The following is a 17762-nucleotide window of genomic DNA, read 5'->3' as shown; positions in this document are numbered from 1 at the left end:
TTTTCAATTTCTGATAAATGATATTTGCGCACTTTCACTTGTGTATTTCTGTTAACCTTTCTTTTATTACGTCTCGTATGTTGACAACTCTGGTTCAATTTGGTAACTGTATTTAATTTTCTCAACATGTATTATCAAAAGTTACATTGTGATTACTATTTTTCGTCGCCGAAGAAAGCGGACATAAAGATTCCCTAGACTGTGTTTCAGACACGATATTTTTAGTAGGATATGGGTGTCCCGGGATTACCACGATATCCGAAATAGGCGAGTCAGAAAAACTGTCATCAAGGCGATTGTGACTATTTACAATTGGCAATTCCGTGCGAATATCATCAATACTATTTACACCTGTTTTACAAGTAGAAACATTATGTCGAGCAACCGAATGTCTTGGAGAGAATCTGCTATCTATAGTGGTAAAACAATTTCTGGGCTTATAACTAACTTGATTGTTGTTTCTAGTTGCTCTTCGAAAACCTTGTCTATAATATTTAAATAATTTTGTTCTGCCAAAACGGACTCTTGGGGTACCAACAAGAGTCCTTAGGCGTTTCCCTGGTTGGAATTTGGTGGTTCCTCTATGGCTAACATAGAACGTCGATTGTAGAAGGGGTGAATACGGAATTCATTACTATATTCATCATTCCAGCCTCTGTAAGATCGGTCATATGAGCGATTGGCGGAATGGCGCGGATTCTGATACCGCCTTAAAACACTCTCTAAATATGTTAACCGTCGCTGTAACTGGTCTAGTTGACTGTTTGGTCCCTGCCAATTACTAGGTTGAAAAGGGCGCGATGTCCCAGGAGGCTGATCATCATAAGCAGCCATAGCATAAGTTGCGTTTATGTGCTGCTGCTGACGCTGTTGTTGTTTTTGGAGTGTTTTAATGTGATTGGACAATTCGTCCAGTTTCTATTCAGCAGCTGAAGGACCTGGAGCTGGCGCAGCGGTGGCTATCACCGCATTCTTCAAGTACTTGAAGGTTGCTCCAGGAATTTAGTAAACGTGATTTGCATTTTCGTAAACACAGATTGAGTATCTGAAGCAGCCTGGCGGCGATTGACGATGTCCTTCATACGCTTGAGACTCGGCCTCCTGAAACGTCTTTGGCCTACCTATAGTGACACATAGGCTTGAAGGTCGCCCTGTAATACCTCAATAAAATATCTCACTGTATCTACGTCAGACAATTTTAATCGTTTGCATAGGCGCGTAATATCAGTAATGTAATCGTCGATGGGCTCGTTTGGAGCGTGTTTACGCGCACTTAATTGTTGACTTAAAATCCAATCCTGTGGGCCAGAGCCAAAACGTGCGCGAAACGCATCAAAAAGAGCAGATAAAGTGCTGGTAGTTTCCTCAGCTAATGTGACAAAGCAGGCGTGCGCAATGCCCCGCAAATAGAGTGAAAAAGCATTAGCTTGCAACTCCTCCGACCAATTATTTAATTTGGCTATGCCACGAAAATTCTCCAACCATACTGACGCGTCCGCTATAGGATTTCCATCAAAAATTTCTGGCTTCAAGCCGTGATCATGACTAGTTGCTTTTTGGTCAATCTTATTTTGTAGAGAATCTAATTGTGTGCGTGTCGTATGCGCTTCTTTTTCTAGATCGCCTTTTATTGTCGTCAGAAAAGAGGTAAAGAAGGCTTTAAATTCTTCTTTTTGGGCAGCATTCATGATACCGGATACAGGACAAACACAAATATTACTTTCTCTGTGCGTTTCAATCAGCTGTGCCTGATGTATTTGAGGACGCGTAACGATCTTTTTAGAGGCTTTAGGCCTAAGTGGCATAAATTGCAACAACCACTATTCCTATCAATCCCAATTAAATGTCGGTGCAAACTTTTAACTAAAAGATAACAGAATTGGATCACCACAACGAACAGTAGTACAAGTACGTAAGTACTAACAAATATATTATTTAAAACTAACATAGGGTGCTAGAAAAGGTTACGAAAAAGGAATAATGAGTACGCAACATCAGTAGGCCTTACGCTCCATCTGGCGGGTTGATTTCCTGGCTTGTCCTGGCTTGACCTGGTTTGTGCTGGCTTGACTTGGCTTGACTCAGCTTGTCCTGTTTCTCTTAGTTCTGCAAGTAACTCCGTAAAAGAAAGACACGCACGCGTTGGCTTCTACTTCTTGGAACTTAACCCTCAATGTTCAGTTCTGTTTATTTTTTGTCTCAGTTCCCTTTAGACAGCGACTGTAAACGTTAATGTTGGCGTTTAATCCACCGTCTGCATATGATGATGATGTTAATTACAACATCCACGGTCGAGCAGTTGGTAACCGGAGTGGTCCGGTTAAAACATTACGGCCATAGCCACGTCTAGTCATCCACTGATCGGATTTTCGACACAAAGTCCGGGCCGTCGGGCACCGAAACCGGAACTCCACCAGCTTGTTAAAGCGACCTTTGGGGAAATTAGCCGATCACTTAAACACTCTTTGTTTGGTTAGCTCGCTTTTTATTTCCACCATTGATGACTTCATTACAATACTGACAACGTTCCCCTACTGCCACTCTTGACTGATTACAGCGATTACTACAACTCTGATGCGTAGGTTTGGCCCGCGCTCGTTTATCTGGATCACACCCGTGCTGTCAATCAGCTGTCTAATTCGTCCAATTCGAAAATTAACGCTGATTTCAGTACATGCGCAGTGTTCTACTAGCATGAATTCGCAGAATTCACTTAGTGAAAAATCTTTTCATTTCTGAATTTCCTCTATCAAGCATAGGGTGTATGATCCAAATAAATCAGCACGTTCAATATAACAATTATCAAGAATAAGTTTACAAATTAAAATCAAGGAAAAGTGCCAGGATCTCTAATAAAAGTTGTTGTTGAAAATTCTGAAAAATTGGACAGGAGACTAAAAATAAGTTAAGGATTCTAACGCGACTAATTCCAAAAAGAGCGCTTCCAAAATCTAGATTTCAATTTTTATTTTGTTTTCTCGATCGACACCCGCGAGTAAACAAACGAGTTGCTGAACAACGCAGCTAACCCGAAAACATGTAGTGTAGCAACGGTGCTCGCAGAAGTAGTAGCAGTAGTGGTAAGACTTTATTTTACTAGGGTAGCATTTGACAGTAATAAAACTGATAACCTAATGGCCCTCAACATAAATGTACCAAAGTATTTTAACAGGTCTAACAAGAATCAGTTAACAAATTATTTAAGTAGATACTATATTCAAAATAGTTAGATTACATGGCACTATTTCCAGTGTAACAACAGTCAAGTAATTTACACATACGAAGAACTAGTTCCTGGGAAACGCAGCACCTGCGCATACAACAACAACGATAAGAAAGGCAACATTTGATAAGCTAGTCAAGGAGCAAGTCCACAATGTCAATGTATCCCAAACACCTAAAATATTCCAATATTATATTTCGAATGACCCAACACCTATTTCTTAAAACATTACCATTATCTTTTTACCCATTATTACAACGAATAAATATGGTTGGGAATTTATATCTTGCTTGCATTTTTATTGTTTTACAATTTTTGACCAACTTTGGGTGGAATTCCAGGAACTTGGGCGATATTTCCCAGCCCTAGGGATTCTAAACTAATTCGAGAAGACTTTGGTTTTCAGTGAAATGGCCAGAAGGAAAATTTTTGAACGCTTACTTATGGGCAGTTTGGCCGACATATTAGCTCACTTAGTGACTATAACTGGAAAGTCGCCGAGAGCGGGCTACGCGCAGCGCTATTTTGACCAACTTTGGGTCAATTTAGAGGAACTTGGGTGATATTTCAGAGCCCTAGGGACTTTAAACTAATTTTAGTAAGACCTTGGTTTCTAGAGAAATGGGCAGATAAGAATTTTTGACCACTTACTTAGTAGCAGTCTAGCAAAAATATTAACTCACCTAGCAACTATGACTACTGAGAAAGTCGCCGAGATTGGGCTACCGGCAGCGCGATCTTGACCAACTTTGGGTGGATTTCCAACAACTTGGGCGATATTTCCCAGCGCTAGGGACTCTAAACTAATTCGAGAAGACTTTGGATTCCAGTGAAATGACCAGAAAAATATTTTTGAAGTTTTACTTATGGACAGTCTGGCCAAAATATTAACTTTCTTAATGACTATGACTAGAAAGTCGCCGAGACCAGGCTACGCGCAGCGCGATTTATACCAAGTTTGGGTCGATATCCAGGAACTTGGGCGATATTTTCCAGTCCTAGGGACTCGAAACTAATTCCAGAAGACCTTGGTTTTCAGTGAAATGGCGAGAAAAGGTGTTTTGAACGCTTACTTATGAGCAGTCTGGCCGAAATATTAACACACTTAGTGACTATGACCAGAAAGTCGCCGAAACCGAGCTACGCGCAGCGCGATTTATACCAACTTTGGGTCGATTACCAGGGACTTGGGCGATATTTCCCAGCCCTAAGGACTCTAAACTAATATGAGAAGACATTGGTTTTCAGGAAAATTGCCAGACGAAAAATTTTTGAACGCTTACTTATCAACAGTCTGGCCAAAATAATAACTCACTTAGTGACTATGACTAGACCGGGCTACGCGAAGCGTGATTTTGACCAGAACAAAAATCGACCAGAGGAAATCCACTAAAAGTTGGTCAAAATCGCGTTGCGCGTAGCCCGGTCGCGGCGACTTTCTGGTCATAGTCACTAAGGGAGTTATTATTTCGGCCAGACTGCTCATAAGTAAGCGTTCAAAACTTTTTCTTCTGGCCATTTCATTGAAAACCAAAGTCTTCTCGAATTTGTTTAGAGTCTTTAAGGCTGGAAAATATCGCCCAAGTGTTTGGAAATCGACCCAAAGTTGGTTGATTGGTTGATTGTTGAGTTGTTGAGTTTTTTTCCATAAATAACCAGAAGAAATGTTTGAAATTCATTACAAAACTGATTGGGGGCGAGGTCTATAATCACGGTGAAAAATGGTTAAGGGCTCTTTTTATGACTGGATATGTTGTATACAAGCTCACTAACAAGACTCAACATCTGAGACGTTGTCAGATGTGATACTGTCAAGCAAACCCAACTCTTTAAACAATGTGTGGCCATAAATTTACTTTGACTTTTATCCAGAATGCCTGGGATTTAATGGGCCGGACGTCCATAAATTTCTACAAGTAATTAGGCAACAAGAATTGCAAACTTCGTTAATAAGGGATTTATTACGTAACTGAAAATGTTCAGAAAAATGCCACGATCACAAACTGGAGAAACATTGCAAACTTCAAACGCGCAATTCTGATTGAAAGCCGACTAGTCGCATACTCGCGCCTGATGTTAAACAAAACAGAAGGGAAAAAGAGTTGGAAAGAAAACAAAACGAGTGTTTCGTGTGATCAAAGCAAGCTCTTTCAGAAACGCCATAACACTAACGAAAATCTTTAACAGTGATCGTGGGGGATCATTCTGGACAGTGCCCGGTCCAATACTTAGGGAATATTGTGCCAGCAATGAAGCAATTTGATTGGTTAATCTGAGTTCTTAACCCTCTGAACTAACTTAGTGATGAAATATAAACTAGTTATGTAACGTTTTCTCTTGGTATACATTGGAATATCCCACTTGTATTCACTTGGTATATACAAAGAAAATACAAGTGACACAAGAGAAAGCGCTGCATAAGCGTTGCGTGGGAAAGGATACCCCCTATTCCCTCCCCGTTTACACCTGCTATGCAGGATGTATACATGGCTTATCATTATAAAAATACCAAAATATCATTACAGCCGTAAAATAATGTTTTCAGTGACACGGCTGTAAAGGTAACAGAAAAGAAATACCACAATGTACAGCAAACACAAATTAATTTTTATTCCTAAAACATTCCAAAGCAAACAGAGGATGGTAATATTATCTAAAAAAAAGCTGGAAACACATCCATATCTACGAAGAGGAAAACAAAAGGAGCAATGTCAATAACAGGCCAAAAATACTCAATACTTCTCATGAACACTACTATTAAGCTGCATTTAGCCAAGTCTTGCCATCACCTCGAGTATTCGTTTTTTTTTCAATAAAAGGTCATTTACAATGCGAAACAGCATATCGGTAATCGATCAACAGATTATTACAAACAATTTCTGCTCTAGCCAGTGCCAGAACCTAAGGATTAATTCACCATGCATATGGAATGTCATTCATTTTTATCTTGTTCAGTGTCAACTAAACTGCAATATTAATTCTCAACACTGATGTTCATTCAGCTCCATCTTGCTCATTTCAGAACTAAGATAGTAATTCTCCACATTAATTGTCATTCAGTTTTATCTTGCCCAGTGTCAGAACTTAAATAGTAAATCTCCACACTGAATGTCGTTCAGTTATATCTTGTCCGTTGGCAGAACTGATATTGCAATTCTCCATACTGATTGCTGTTCAGTTTTATCTTGTCCAATGTCACAATTGATATTGCCATTCTCCATACTGATTGCTGTTCAGTTTTATCTTGTCCAGTGTCAGAACTGATATTGTTGTAATTCTCCATAATCATTGTCGTTCAGTTTTATCTTGTCCATTGTCAGAGCTGATATTGTTGTAATTCTCCATACTGATTGTCGTTCAGTTCTATGCTGTCCAGAGTCAAAATTAATATTGAAATATTCCATACTGATTGTCCTTCAGTTTTATCTTGGTCAGTGTCAAAAATGATATTGTTGTAATTCTCCCTTCTCATTCTCATTCATTTTTATCTTGTTCACTGTCAGAATTGTTATTGCAATTCTCCATACTGATTGTCGTTGAGTTTTAACTTGTCCAGTGTCAAAACTGATATCATTGCAATTCTGCATACTGATTGTCGTTCAGTTTTATCTTGTCCATTTTCAGAACTGTTATTGTTGTAATTCTCCATACCGATTGTCATTCATTTTTATCTTGTCCAGTGTCAGAACTGATATTGTTGTAATTTTCCATGTTGATTGTCGTTCAGTTTTATCTTGCCCATTTTCAGAACTGATGTTGTTGTAACTCTCCACCCTGACTGCTGTTCAGTTTTGTCTTGTTTAGTGTCAGAACTGATAATGTTATAATTCTACACACTGACTGCCCTTCAGTTTGATCTTTTTCAGTGCCACAACTGATATTGTTGTAATTCTCATTACGAATTGTCATTCAGTTTTATTTTTTGCAGTGTCAGATCTGAAAATGTTGTAATTTACCATGCTGATTGTCACTTTTTATCTTGTCTACTGTCAGAACTGATAATGATGTAATTCTCCACACTGACTGCCGTTCAGTTTTATCTTGTTCAGTGTCAGAACTGGTATTGTTTAATTCTCCAAACTGACTGTCATTCAGTTTTATCTTTTGCAGTGTCAGAACTGATGTGGTTGTAACGATCTATACTGACCACCGTTCAGTTTTATCGTGTCCGTTGTCAGAACTGATATTGTTGTAATTCTCCACACTGACTGTCATTCAGTCTTATCTTGTCCATTGTCAGAACTATTGATGTAATTCTCCATTTTACCTGTCGTTCAGTTTTATCTTGTCCAGTGTCAAAATTGATATTGTTGTAATTCTCCCTACGGTTGTCGTTCAGTTTTATCTTGTCCTGTGTCAGAACTGATATTGTTCTAATTCTCCATACCGATTGTCAGTCATTTTTATCTTGTCCAGTGTCAGAACTGGTATTGCTATTCTCCATAGTGACTGTCCTCCTTTTTTATCTTGTCCAGTGTCAGAACTGATATTGCTGTAATTCTCCATGTTGATTATCGTTCACTTTTACGTTGTCCGGTGTCAGAACTGATATTGCTGTAATTCTCCCTACTGATTATGATTCATTTTCATTTTGTCCCGTGTCAGAACTGATATTGTTGTAATTCTCCACACTGACTGCCCTTCAGATTTCTCTTGTCCGTTGTCAGAATGATTGTTGTAATTCTCCATACTGCTTGTATTTCAGTTTTATCTTGTCAAGTGTCAGAATTAATATTGCAGTTCTCGATATAGGTTGCCGTTCAGTTTTATCTTGTCCAGTATCAGAACTGATATTGATGTAATTCACCATACTGATTGTCATTTAATCTTATCTTGTCCAGTGTCAGAACTGATATTGTTGTAATTCGCCACACTGACTGCCATTTAATTTTTTCTTGTCCAGTGTCAAAAACTCATATTGATGTAATTCTCCACACTGACTGCCATTTCACTTTATCTTGTTCAGTATCAGAACTGATATTGTTTAATTCTCCATACTGATTGTCATTCAGTTTTTTCTTTTGCAATGTCAGATGTGATATTGTTGTAATTCACCATGCTGATTGTCATTTATTTTTATCTTGTCCAATGGCAAAACTGATATTGATGTTATTCTCCACACTGACTGCCATTTACTTTTATCTTCTTTAGTGTCAGAACTGATATTGTTCAATTCTCCATATTGATTGTCATTCAGTTTTATCTTTTGCAGTGTCAGAACTGATATTGTTGTAATTCTCTATACTGACTGCCATTTAGTTTTATCTTGTCCATTGTCAGAACTATTCATGTAATTCTTCATACTGCATGTCGTTCAGTTTTAACTTGTCCAGAGTTAGAATTGATATTGTTGTACATGTAATCTCCCTACTGGTTGTCGTTCATTTTTATCTTGTCCAGTGTCAGAACTGATATTGTTGTAATTCTCCACACTGTCTCCCATTCAGTTTTATTTTAATCAGTGTCAGAGCTGATATTGCTGTAATTCTCCATACTGATAGTTGTTCAGTTTTATGTTGTCCAAGTCGGAACTGATATTGCTGTAATTAACTTTCTTACATCTCTTAGTTAGTACACGTGCTGTGATTGGTCAATTCATCAGGCCGTACTCTCCTGTACGGCACGCTAAAATTTAAAGCTGGTTTTGTTGAAAACTGTTTTGTGATTTATCGCCAAGTGTTCTTAACTTTTATCGCAAGTAAACATTTAAGACTTTTTTTACTCTAAATTGTGTATTAAAGCATGCTAACAACTTAAAAACAATTTCAAATTGACTCCTTTTGATTTTGAGGTGCATCAGAAATTTGAAGGCATTCGCTTAAATAGAAATTGTTCCTGAGCCCGTCATACACACAATAGAGATATAATAAATATCTTACTGACCTCGTTTTCTCGGTCTGTACCATAAGTTACAGATCCTCATTTTTTCCCCTTCGATTTATGGCCTGCGTGCTTTGCCCTTGAGCCATAAATTAAAGGGGAAAAAAACTCGGTCCATAACTTATGGTACAGCCCTCAAACTCGGTTAGTAAGAGGTATATACCGATTGTCATTCATTTTGTATTTTGTCCAGTGTCAGAACTGACATTGTTCTAATTTTTCACACTGACTGCCACTCAGTTTTATCTTGTTCAGTGTCGGAACTGATATTGTTGTAATTCTCCATAATGATTGTTATCCAGTTTTATCTTTTGCAGTGTCAGAGCTGATATTGTTGAAATTCTCCATACTGATTGTCCTTCATTTTTATCTTGTCCAGTGTCAGAACTGACATAGTTGTAATTCTCCACATTGACTCCAGTTCAGGTTTATCTTGTGCCGAGTCAGAACTGAAAATGTTGTAATTCTCCGTACTGACTGCCGTTCAGTTTTATCTTGTCCGTTGTCAGAACTTTTCTTGTAATTTTCCATACTCATTGTTGTTCAGTTCTATCTTCTCCAGTGTCAGAATTAATATTCCAATTCTCCATACTCATTATCCTTCATTTTTGTCTTGTCCATTGTCAGAACTAATATTGTTGTAATTCTCCGTACTGACTACCGTTCAATTTTACCTTGCTCGTTGTCAGAAATCATATTGTTCTAATTCTCCACAATGACTGCCGTTCAGTTTTCTCTTGTCTGTTATCAGAACTATTGTTGTATTTTTCCATACTGATTGTCGTAAAGTTTTATCTTGTCCAGTGTCAGAACTGATATTGTTGTAATTCTCCATACTGATTGTCGTTCTGTTCTATCTTGTCCAGTGTCAGAATTAATATTGCAATTTTCCATACTCATCCTTCATTTTTATCTTGTCTATTGTCAGAACTGATAATGTTGTAATTCTTCATACTGATTGTCATTCAGTTCTATGTTGTCGAGAGTCAGAATTAATATTGCAATTCTTTATACTGATTGCCCTTTGTTTTTATTTTGTCCAGTGTCAGAACTGATATTGTTGTAATTGTCCCTACTGATTCTCATTCATTTTTATCTTGTCCAGTGTCAGAGTTGATATTGCAATTTTCCATACTGATTGTCCTTTAGTTTTGTCTTGTCCAGAGTGAGAACTGATATTGTTGTAATTCTCCATACTGATTGTGTTGTTCAGTTTTATCTTGTCCATTGTCGGAACTCACATTGTTGTAATTCTCTATACCGATAGTCATTCATTTTTTTTCCAGTGTCAGAACTGATATTGTCCGGTGTGAGAACTGATGTTGTTGTAATTCTCCATGTTGATTGTCATTCAGTTTTATGTTGTCCAGTGTCAGAACTGATAATGTTGTACTTCTCCACACTGACTGCCATTCAGTTTTATCTTGTCTGTGTTCAGAAGAACTGTTGTAATTCTTCATACTGATTGTCCTCCAGTTTTATCTTGTTAAGTGTGAGAATAAATATTGCAATTCTCCATACAGGTTGTTGTTCAGTTTTATCTTGTCCAGTATCAGAACTAATATTGTTTAATTCACCATCTAAATTGTCATTCAATTTTATCTCGTCCAGTGTCAGAACTGAGATTGTTGTAATTCTCTCTACTTAGCACCATTCAGTTTTGTGTTGTCCAGTCTCAGAACTGATAATGTTGTACTTCTCCACACTGACTGCCGTTCAGTTTTATCTTGTCCGTTGTCAGAATTGTTGTAATTCTTCATGCTGATTGTCGCTCAGTTTTATCTTGTCAAGTGTGAGAATAAATATTGCAATTCTCCATACAGATTGTCATTTAGTTTTATCTCGTCCAGTGTCAGAACTCATATTGCAATTCTCTATACTGAATGTCCTTCATTTTTATCTTGTCCAGTGTCAGAACTGATATTTTTGTAATTCTTCTCACTGACTGCCATTCAGTCTTACCTTGTTCCTTGGTTAATCATTTTAACCTTAGTTGGAAGTAGATTTTTAATCCTAGTTCTAGTTTAAAACCTTAGTTTTAGTCTCACGTTTTTATTTTTTATTACTTCTGTATTTTAGACATTATTTTTAATGTACATTTTAGACTTGTATTTTTTAGAGGACCCTCCTGGAAACCACCTTTAGGTGATTGCAGGCCTCCTTTTAAAATATTAGTTTATTATTATTTTTTATTATTATTATTAAATCCTCAGTAGTTACAAGACATAGTATTGATCACAGTTTCAGGAATATTAATAACAAATCCAAATTAGGGAACTCTTTCCCCAATGCCAGTACTTTCCTTATCACCACAAATGTTCCCAAAGTAAGATTTGCAATGTTGTCAGATAAATGTCACATTGCAGATAGCAGTGGCTTCATTCATTTCTACCCATTCATTAAACTTAAAATTTTCAACAGATTTTCCTTCTTTATTAAGGAAAAAACAAAGTTGAGATCACAGTGACCCAAAATGTTCTCCAGCTTTTACAGGTATTAAACTATGGTTGGCGAAATGGTGCAAAATTCACAAAGTTTATATTCATTCACATTTAATGTTGTTATTATTATTCACGAATATATTTATTCACATTCAACAACTAAATTTATATTCAAGAAATATACTAATTCACATTTAACGACGTATTTCGTATTCACGAATATATTTACTCACATTTATGGGATGTATTCATTCACATTCAACGGTTTATATTCATTCACATTCACGATCGAAATATTGGTTCAACATGGTGCAATATTCATTCAACATTTTCTGCGCACCGTCTTTGCGCATCATTAGGTCCCAGCTCACGCTCTACAATTTCTGAACGCAATATGGCGGACGAAGGAAGCCTTATTATATGAAGGAGTAGAACAAAGACCAAAGACCCCAAACACAAATGTTACATTGGCAGGAACTTTCGATCTCCTACAAGAGTGCGAAGGGGAATGGAACACCGTGGAAGTAGGATTGAGAGAGAACATCCAAATGAGGCTCGAGTGTAGCTCTCCAGCAATTACTACCTTTCGTCAGTATCATAGGGCAGCACTGAATGAAATACTGGGAAATATATGTCTTTTGCATGGAGAATGGATACGACACGACTCATCAAACTGCACAAACCTTGCAGTGTATTCTGTGACCAGCCCTGAGGTCTTCCGAACTCGATATTCAATATCGGAGGTAGTTCTTGGGGAGCAGAGATGGCGCAGTGGTGACCCTCGCCTCCCACCAGTTTGACCCGGCGATGAGTTTGTGGTTGGTTCTCGCCTTGCTCGAGGGTTTATCCGGGTGCTCCGGTTTTCCTCCCCCCACAAAAAAACAGCATCTCCAAATCCCAATTCGACCAGGATAGAGGGTCTGAATGAAAGCCCGCTCTTCCTCTCTAAATATTTTAATTCTAATTTTTATTTTCCTTCTGCAACAAAGATCGTCGGGTTTCACGTGGACAAAGCTCAAATGCTTCTTGTTTCAAGGTGGACATTGAAACGTCGTATTGTGGAGTACGGGCTTCTCGATGATTTCGCATGAGCAACTAGACAATCTCGTAGAACGTTTCATGATGAGTGATCAGTCAACGGGATGGAAGAGGGAGAGTATTGGCCATGTTGACCCTGGAGACTCTAGAATCAGCTGGGCTGTCGTAAGACACCCTCACATTTTTCACCCCTACGACCACTTCGCACCCTTGATGGTCACTCAAACCTTTGCGTCGCTGAGGGAAACAAATCTAGGACAATGCTACAGTTCTGTTATTAGTAGAACATTTAAACAAAAAAACCACAACAACAACGCTAGTATAGTTTTTTTTTTTTACATTGTTTTAGGAGTACCTTGTTAAAGATTAAAGGTTAATTAAAGGAAAATCATCAATACCCCCATGCATGACAGTAACCAGGCTATGGTGTCCGTCAATATGCCACAAGCTATTTGGAGCAGCCACAGAACACGCTCTCCTAGAAATTACGACAGCCCAACGGATTCTAGAGTTTCCAGGGTCAACGCGGTCAATACTCTCCCTGATTCCATCCCGTTGAACTCTGAGACCTATAATGATCGAAGATGTCCGGTCACCAAGGAATACCCGAGTCCCATGATCACTCATAAAACGTTGTACGAGATTATCTACTTGCTCATCCGAAATCATCGAGCAGTCTGTTATCTCCTCTAGCCCATGTAATGTTTATGTTCAGTTGTGTATGTTTGGGGTCGTTTGTCTTTGTTCTACCCCTTCATATAATAAGGCTTCCTTTGTCCGCCATATTGTGTTCAGAAATTGTAGAGCGTGAGCTGGGACCTAATGATGCGCGAAGGCGGTGCGCAGAAAATGTTGAATGAATATTGCACCGTGTTAAACCAATATTTCGATCGTGAATGTGAATGAATATAAACCGTTGAATGTGAATGAATACATCCCATAAATGTGAGTAAATATATTCGTGAATACGAAATACGTCGTTAAATGTGAATTAGTATATCTCTTGAATATAAATTTAGTTGCTGAATGTGAATAAATATATTCGTGAATAATAATAACAACATTAAATGTGAATGAATATAAACCTTGTGAATTTTGCACCATTTCGCCAACCATATTAAACCAGTCGTGCTGAATATTTTCCTTGACTCTTCTTCAAAATGTCAATTTTCCCTAAATTAACAAAAAATTCATTGACCTTAGAAGAATTTTTTCCTGACCATTTCCTGACCTGGTGTGGCACCCCTGTTTTAACTATTACACAGAAAGCTAAACCATAAAATTTATCAAGAAATGAGGCTCCCAACCATCACCCAATACACAGATTCTGACATCAGACTTATTACCTTAGAAAAACCACTTCACTAACAACTGGTTCAAGTTCAGCAGTAACTTTCCTTGAAACCCTCAACGACTACCATCCCTCTATCAAATTCACCATAGAAGTGGACACCAATACGGTTGACTCTTGTTATAGTGCACATCCTTGAGATTGTCATTTGTTGCCGTTATAGCAGGGCTGCCTGCAGTAGAGGGGTGAGATGAAAATGACTCAATACAAGTCATATAAACCCACATGCAGTGCACATACTGCTTTGTGCTTTTAAGCAAAAAATTGTAATATATGTAGTATAGGTCAAAATAGTGTACAAACTACCGGTAGTAAACACTCCAAGACAACAGAACAATGACAAATCACTCAATACATTCAAGGTGTCCCTCGTAACGATAGAGAAACACTAAAAGAATCAGTGTGGGATCATATGAAGTGTCCACAATTTTACAATAGGGATAGGATAATAGCCATAAATCAATGGCTGCTCCATCATTCAACTCTCTGCTAGACAGTGTCAGAAAATTGACAGATTAATTTCCATTCATTAAGGCCATAAGACACCATCTGTTTCAGAAAGTGATTAAGATTTATTATTAAGATTTAATAAATGCTATTTTCATTCTAACACTTAGTAGTTTGTAGTCCATTGTATTAGTTTTAATATTAGCTTTAATGTTTCAGTTTTAATATCCTACTATATTTTTTTTCTGAGATTTTTACAGTTGGTGTGATATCACAGGATTTTTACCGACTTAACTAAGTGCAGATGTAGTTATATTCTATTTTGCCAATTTTGACATCATAAATTATGGTTTTTCATATATAGCCTCTATCAGTAACATCAGGCTGTCCATAATAGCAGGGGGTCTGCAAGGCAAGAGTTGTCTGTAGTGTGCTACCAGTTATTGCAAAAGAAAGGCTGCAAACTAGAAAGGGAAGATCTCTCGCCTTATTGTAAAAGCCTTGCCAACTTATTACCACTAAGGCAATGGATCAACACCGTACGCTACACAAAATGACAGCAGCTGCCAACAATTTTTCTCTTAAAAACATGAAAGATGACTGATTGATACTTTCAGCAGGGCTCGACTTTCAGGAAAAAACCTCGTGGCCAGCTGGCCCCTTAGTTTTCATATTAATTTTAGTACCAGCAAAAGTATTTCAGTCAGCAAAAAGCATGGAAAGTTAGTTGCCAGTGAAAAAATTGGGTTGCATTGGTGACCCCAGCAGTCACAACGTTGAGCTCTGATCAGCTTACAAGCACCAATCCTCGCCCATGCCAAAATCTTGGGAAGTTCTCTGTCTGATGTTGCTGAGGAAGGAAGGTTTCAAGAGCTAATCAGAGAAACTTCTCCAAGCTAAATGCAATGCCACATGGCCAGGGCAAAGGCCACAAAAAGACTGCAAGTCAGATGAAAATGATGACCAGTCTCCACAATGCCCTGTACCCTACAGGGCATGATGAGTCCATTGTTGCTAAGACATGTTTTCTTTGTTTCTTCTTTTAGTCTTCGACCACAATTTGGATGCATTTTGTGATTAAAAAAAATCAGTTCATAGGCCATCATCCTGTTCAATATAACTAAACAAAATCCAGTAACAAAATTAATTAAGGACCATGGCACAGGTGTAGCTTATTCATCTTTTTTATTTAAGTTTGCAATAAATTATTTTCATTTGCATGAAAATAATTGAGTGATGTTTCTTCTATGCACCTTTTATTATTATATACCGGTAATTTGTCATCATATCATTATTGTGGAAATTATTTCATTTCATTTTAATTGTTATGTGTACCGGTTTGTACCAACTGATTCCTATAAATGGCTCGTTCTCTTCAGGGTGTTTTCACGAAAGCTGTGAAACAAACTATTTCTTGATGAATATAACATAATATTGTCTACTGCATACAATATTTCATAAAGACAACTATTTCAGTTTAATTATTACTTTAGCATATTTAGCTTTGTATCATCTCATTACACCAGGATCTCTCATTGCCAACAACAATTGTAATCTATTGGCAGTGTTTAAAACAGCTATTTCATCTACCAAAGGTAGCCCTAAAAGCTGATTACTGAATAACATTCCCTAACAGTCCCTGGTGCAGTTGCAATTTTAAGATCCACTGGACAACGTTTTATGTCCAAAGTCAAGCTGGCTTCACCTCTTGACTGCAAGAGAGGAATTATGCACACATTAGTGCAACAGACCTTTGACTTGGGCATGGCTGAAAAAGCTGAGGGTGGGCTGATTGCAGGAGATAGATAAATCAGGTACACGAATGATGGACCTGAAGGGGAATAAACTTGTATGTTCCAATCAAGCAGCCGTGTAAGGTGCAAGACTTAGCCAAAGTTTCTGTCAACATCAGCCTGTTGAGAAATATTTTTCACACTTGATTGGCAAAAAAAATGTGACTGTATGTTTCAGCATGCTGCAGTTTGTTGTTTTCTGTTGAAGTCATCTCAACTCAAACGATGTTTTTGAATTTAAGTCAACAAAAGCAAATCATTCTGTAAAAGCTGAACGTTGAGGGCAGGAAGGTTAATGTATATAATATTACTCGGCATTCTTTAGCAGGATAATTGAGTCATAGAACGACCAACCACTTGTCGTTATAGCAGGCAATTTGTCAGCTTTCAAAAATGAACTTGAAGTTCATTTAGGTATTTATATAATTTTACTTTTGCAAAACGCTTGCATATGATTTTTACTATCTTACTATTATATTGGTGTTGCTTTTCTTCCCTTCATTCATGTTTGTAATTTCAAGGAAGTTTTCAATTATGGCCAACCTCACTTACTTCCTTGCAGGGTGCCTATTTACTTCTGTTTGTGACTAATCATTTGTCATTGCTTTGTTTTACTCTTTCATCTTGTTACTTCTATTAATTTGTATATTTGTATTGTACTCTCTAGTGTTACACGAGCCCTTTAATTGGTGCAAAGTTTACAGATCTAGAACAAGAAGAACTCCTAGGTCCACAACCTACAATTACAAAATAAATGTCAAAGAGTTACCTCCAACAGTAATAATAATAGTAATAATCATAATGTCTTTATTCATTTGATAAAAATGCATATCAAGTGTTACAATTAATAAAAGATAAAATGATTAAAAAGATATCTAAAAAGCAGTTTTGCCTCCAGCAATGTCCCCAACAATATATGCTCTCTTTCCATGGTCTTCATGAAGCAACCGACTGTTGACATACTACCCACAGTAATCCTGTGCCTGTGCTGCTCTCCTCCAAACCCCAAGCTTCTCAGCTAAACACCCTGGGCAATCCAACACAGGAGAGCATAACAGAAACAGCCCCTGAACCAATGGCAGCACCATCTCAAAATATATCAGACTGTCCAGTCGACCAACCAAGTCCAATGTTATATAGTAAAGGGAAAGTGACTTGCCCTCAGTCTGGATCAAATACCCAATAAGGCATGAAACAAAACAACCTAACCGAGATTAGATCAGGCTGTATGTCCAAACCACTTGTGTGCGTAGACCTGTGCACTACCATTTCAGCCATCAGTATGGTGGCATGAAATGGTGATATCCCAACATTACAATGGACACGGTGTGCAGTATGCATAGTGGTGAGGCAGAGACTGGCCGTTCTCTTAATACTGGAATCTTGAAAGCCAATAACTAATATCTCATGATTAAACTTTCACACAGGTCCTCAAATTCACAGGATTCTGCCAGCTGGCCCACTCACATCATAATCAATCAATAACCTCATGTTCAGCTTGATTGTTGAATTCATCAAAACTTCAGGACAACTCGGATTAATATTAATCCATGGATTATAATAATAATAGATTATTATAATTCAGTAAT

At 37.7% G+C, this 17762-nt stretch overlaps 1 long non-coding RNA gene and 1 pseudogene across 1 annotated transcript; both read right to left on the bottom strand.

Moving 5' to 3' along the window:
* Positions 1-502: 502 nt before the first annotated feature.
* Positions 503-1745, bottom strand: LOC149105984 (uncharacterized; annotated as a pseudogene).
* A 4064-nt stretch (positions 1746-5809) lies between these two features.
* LOC149105983 (uncharacterized) lies at positions 5810-13983 on the bottom strand. The gene is made up of 2 exons (XR_016209618.1): positions 13929-13983; positions 5810-5905 (listed from the first exon to the last, which is right to left on the bottom strand). It is a non-coding gene; the product is annotated as an uncharacterized LOC149105983 (long non-coding RNA).
* Positions 13984-17762: the final 3779 nt, after the last annotated feature.

The sequence above is a fragment of the Orbicella faveolata genome, unplaced genomic scaffold (genome assembly GCF_042242905.1).
Source record: "Orbicella faveolata isolate gen_17 unplaced genomic scaffold, um_ofav_v1 contig_3, whole genome shotgun sequence".
NCBI lineage: Eukaryota > Metazoa > Cnidaria > Anthozoa > Scleractinia > Merulinidae > Orbicella > Orbicella faveolata.
Note: the sequence above shows the minus strand (reverse complement) of the source record. Positions and strands in the feature narration are given on the sequence as shown.